General features: G+C 40.5%; 1 protein-coding gene across 2 annotated transcripts in view; it reads right to left on the reverse strand.

The window, feature by feature from the left end:
* Window positions 1-5,326, reverse strand: part of PPP1R7 (protein phosphatase 1 regulatory subunit 7) — a 25,032-nt gene extending 19,706 nt beyond the window's left edge. For both annotated transcript variants that reach the window (XM_025216990.1, XM_025216989.1), the window contains exon 1: window positions 5,229-5,326. The gene's annotated coding sequence lies outside the window, so the exon portion shown is untranslated. The remainder of the gene's footprint in view (window positions 1-5,228) is intronic.
* Window positions 5,327-5,332: the final 6 nt, after the last annotated feature.

Raw genomic sequence — 5,332 nt, forward strand, 5'->3', positions numbered from 1 at the left:
CCTCTATACTTGTATCAAGACCCGTAAATCCATTTATTACCATACCCTATGCCTTTGACTGGACAGAATTTAAACTACCTGGGAGCCTGGCAGGCAGATTTGCTAGTATCCCAGTAACTTCTGTAACCTAACTTCACTGTTTTATTTTTACTGTGGTCCATAGTTCAGGAACTCAACATGGGAAGAAACAACCGAGGGGGAGGAATCTGAGTGTGAAATGCAGCTCTCTCGCCTCTTAATACAAATGCAACATAAGCGAGCAGTGACCAAAGCTCACATCTGCAGAATGCAAAATGAACGGGTAACTTTGGTGTCATCCTGAGAGGGGTCACAAAACCTCCACCAAAAGGAACATTAATAAGCAAACTTGTTGGCAGTCTCAGTAGAGATTAAGGAATAAAATACCTTGCGATTCCACCAGCTGCTCAAATTTGTAGAAAACAGCACGAGGAAGCCTGCACTACCACTGCCATGGCTGTACACGTTTAGCAAATAACTAGAGCAAGGAAGGCAGCCAAGCTGCCAACAGCCATGGCCCAAACAAATCATGCTGAAACAAAGTCAGCCCGACTGAATTTACAGCCAGACAACAATATAGCTGCAGTCTGTCCAAGTTTGAGAAAACTGTTATCCAAGACCTCACCACTTCAACACTCCATCAACTTTTCTGTGTTAAAGAGCATCAGAATTGGCTACGTGGAACATGGTACAGAAAGCCACTCCTAGGGAATCTCCAAAATTTGCTAACAACACCAGAGTGATAGAATTAATAGATAACTGCAATTAACAAGAACTGGTATTACTCCCAAACTCATTTCTCCTTCTCTCCGAACTTCCACGTTCCCTTAGGGATATCTTGGTGCAGACGGTTCAGGTGCAGATACTTTTGGCAAAGAGGTAATACATACGTTACCCTGAGGTGCTTAGATGGACAGCCCTTTACAGACATTACTAAAACTGCACAAAGTCACCATAACTTCACCATTTGACAGCTGGGTAAGCCAAGCGACAGATGGTTTAGATGGTTATCTGAGGTCACACAGAAATTCTATGGCAGAGGCAGAAATAGAAACCACACAGTCTGACTTCTAGCTCCCAGCCTCTAAACAATTAATTACTTAATGGATCCCCTTAATGATAATGGCTTACACTAGCAGAGAACTGCTCCTCCCAGTATTTTACATATGAGTGCTGTTACTGTGCATCTTTGCTGAGATTTTACTGGCACCAGCAAGGAAGAGCTTGATGCCTTGCAGCTCTTGCTACCCATTCGCCTGTGATCAAGCAGCAATAAAGCTGCACACCATGCCAGCATCTGCTTTGTTTATGCCACATTTACAGACAACCCTCAGAATTACTAAAAGTCACAAATAAATACAGGAGGTATTTTCTGCTTGCAACACTGGGTTGCCTCAGTAATATGAAGTCATGCTACTTAAAGCTATGTAGCCCTAAAAACAGAACAAGAGTCACTAGTATATGGGCAAGCCAGCTAAAATAAGCAGATTTCCATGAAATATGAAGAACCTGACAGCAACCCTCTCTATTCTTTCTGTCTAGTTCCCTTGAGTATATCCTCATTTTGGTTACAGCAAAGAAGAAGCAGCTGGCCTCCTTTCCCATAGCCTCAGGGAATCACAATCAACTGGAAGAACTTCCTTGTGATTTTAGAATTCTAGTGATAATGGCAGAGTTCTAAAAGTCATCTCAAATGGGATAAAGGAAACTATTTGAAAAAAAAGAGAAAGAAAAAAAAGCTGTTTGAGGCTGCATTCTTCCAACGGGGCTGGAATTTTAGAAATCTTTGGGCAGTAGAACTGCTAGAATCATTTTTACATATTCAGTTTTCGGAGTACAAGGACATTAAGGTTCCCATAGCAATATTAAGTGATCCACATTGTACATACAATGGATTTTACTGATTAAAGATTCAGAACAATTCTGTATGCTCTATATTAACTGTAGGGGAGTCTGTATTGTTATGGGAACTATAACTCTTCGTATTTCCTGGCTTTGGAGTGTTCAGTTTTAAACTGCATTCATTACATTAGGCTGTTGCATTTATATATGCAAATCTTAATACTCTAATAGAGAAAAGGTTTTACCGTCCTCACTCAGATTAGCACCATGCCCAATACTGGCTAGTGTATCATCAACAAAGCTACTATATTTTGATTACAGAATCTGCTGTTACCAGTGATGGCAGCTAGGCTAGAAAAGGCATCACTAGACTTAATACTAATCCAGCATTAGCAGGTTTCATAGACATTAGAGCTGGAAGGGACAGGTTGAAAAACAGTACCTTTTTACTTGAAGTGAGCAAATGTGATAAAAAACCCCCACTGAGATAGTTATGGAAACCCAGACTGACATTTTTGCAGTCATTCATTAAGTGAAAGTATAATTCTACTCTTATGTACTAAAATATGCAAATAGCTTTAGCACAAATTATTTTTATTTTTCTTAAGGAAAAGAAAGAAAATTGTTCCAACACTGAAATTTCACAATTTTAACGCACCCCCACAGACTACAAGCTACAGAAAACTACAGAAAGAAGATAAAAGGTATATACTAGAAGATAGAGGCTTGCAATACAGAACTACTGGGTTATGCAATTCTATTACACCACAGACATTAGCATAACTAAAGCTCAACTGCATATTTAACTCTTAGGTTTTTTCATACTTATTAGATTGCCTGCAACTTACTGATTTAAGAAAACCTTCAAAGACTATTCCTTAGAGCAGGACAGTGGAACTAGCAGCTCACAGGCTGCCCTGGGCTCCCCCTAGTTACAGTTCTCTTGATTAGTCTAGCTGAGTAGCAGCCAGAGTCTCCAGGCTCCCTTCCCATCTCTCTCCAGAAGGCAGGGAAGCCAGCAGTGCGGAGGGAGCTTCAGCCAAGCAGGGAGGGAAGGAAGGGAAGGTGTGGAACTGATTGTCTACACAGTGCAGCAGGAGCTTGCATCTAGGAAAATTGTGGGGGGTGGGAGGGGCAGCCAGTAAGAAGTTGGATAGTTCTGTCTTAGATTTCCCATGCAACTAGTTCTCTAAAAGCTCAGCTGTTTAAGCTGCCTGTACTTAAGATTTCTTATGGAAAAAACATATTTACCTTCTACTGGGATAACTCAAACCCTGACTGGTTGGATCTAATGCAAACATTCCAGAAATAATTTACTAGGGCAGAGTCCTAGTTGGTTAAAATATTTCCTGAACTCTAGTAGCTATGGAATGAAAATCTAGAATTAAAAATTAAACATAGGTCCTAATTTATCTATTTATCCAATATGAACTTGGTCCCTTGGTTTATTGCATAACAGGAATGTGCTACTTGATGGACAGTTAGTTACTTTTGAAATCTTTACTATATGCTTAATAAGCAATATATAAAATATAGTAGCCCCAGAGTATAATTAAACCATGGTGATTTGCTGTGCTGGTAGTGGAAGAATTTTATGAATGATTAATCTACTTGGTTTTATTAGGCACATTGATTAGATGGTGCTCAAGCTTTATGCAAGAACATATAGATCTTGCAAGCTTGTTAACATATGTAGCTGTTTCATGATTAATGTAGTGTTAAAGTAGTGGGGTCAATCTTTTTGGCAGACATGCTATAAGTTAGCCCAGCATCCTCCCTGAGTGCTGCTTTGTTTTCTGCTCCCTCCCTTGAGCTTCCTACCCAGTCTGTTGTCCTGTGTTCCACTTCCTCCCGTGCTTCGTGCCTGATCTGTTACCTCTCCTCCCCCCAGGCTGTCATGTCACACACACAGTCTGTCACAACCACTTGTGGCATATGTACCACACTTTGGCCACCCTTGTGTTAGAGCAGCATTTCTCAACCTGTGGGTCGTGACCCAGAAGTGGGTCACAAGAATATATAAAAGGGTCATGAACACATTTTAAAAATGGATTCCCCTTTAGAGGAAAAAAACGTGGGAAGCTGTAACTTTCCCCCTGCAGGCTGGCAGAGTTCCAGCCTGCAAGTGGCTGCTTGGGCCCCGCCCCCATGCACCACACACTAGACGGCTGGGGCCTGGGGCAGCAGGTCAGGAGTGAGGGGCACTGGGTTGGGCCTGGCCATCAATGTTTACAAATGGGTCCTGGTACAAAAAGGGTTGAGAACCACTGTGTTAGGGCATAATGGAAAGATTAAATGGAATAGAAAAAGAGATTTTAAACACTTCTGGTAATTTGCTAATTTTGAGTATATTTTTGCAAATTTTATGGAACAATGTTAGGATGTGATGAACTCTGCAAATCAGGTGTGGCAATGATCCATCAGAAATGATTATGCAGCAGTGAAGAATTGGCCAGAGATCTTATTTCATTTCCAGATAATCTCTCAAATTCCTTAGTATGCCTACTCAAAAAGTGCAATTATGTTCCTGGTCCTTTGCTGCCTCTCATTTGAACACTAAACAGCAATGTCTATTTTTTTCTTTTGGGTAACGCTTTTATTGCATTATATCCCATCTTTTCTTCATCTTTGGAAAAAAACCAAATGTGCCAGAAATATAAAATAAGGTTGGCAGGTGTCCGCTCTGATAGCTCCCACACGAATCATTAAAGCAAGACCAAGGCAATTCAGATGGCTGTGTAAGCAATACAAAATGTTCATAACTAACAATAATGGGTAAGCTTTGAGCCAAAAGATTCAAGAAATCATTAGACAAGTACCATCAGAAAATAAATTTTACATCAGGGTAATTAAGTGCCTTGCAACTCAAAAACTATTTGACAAATTTACTTCAAGCCTTCCAGAAAACATCTGCCGCCTTCCCCACCAGCAATTTAGTAAGTTTCAGGCTAAATCGCATATTTCCAGACAAAATTAAAAAGGCCATAAAAAGTATGTTAGTATTAATAATGGGGTTAGCTACTTCTCTGCAATAAAAGTAACAGAGCTACAATGAGATCCACTAGTACTTTAAACTCTTAGGGCTTCTTTCAAAGTCAAATATGATTGCAGAGACAGATAAACATGGAAGTATGACAACAGCCTGTAACTTAAATGATCCTCTAAAATGAAGTACTGGAAACGAATGCAGTGCCACAATATGGATTCCAGAATAGAGCATCACAGGGCAGATTCACATATTAACTAAAGCAGATGTGCTCAGTGGATGCTCTTCAAATCACTGTAACCATCTGAAGTGGTACAAGCATCTTGTTACATAGAGCACAGAGAAGCCCTCCCTGCAATGATGATGTAACTTGACTGTATACCTGTTGAATTCTCGCCATTCTGCTCATCTCTCAGGCTCTGCTGGCTGAGGTCTGTCACTATGCAAGCTGCTTGCTTCTTCCCTTCTTCATCCCCTGACTCTTCC

This window comes from Alligator sinensis, unplaced genomic scaffold (assembly GCF_000455745.1).
Source record: "Alligator sinensis unplaced genomic scaffold, ASM45574v1 scaffold863_2, whole genome shotgun sequence".
NCBI lineage: Eukaryota > Metazoa > Chordata > Crocodylia > Alligatoridae > Alligator > Alligator sinensis.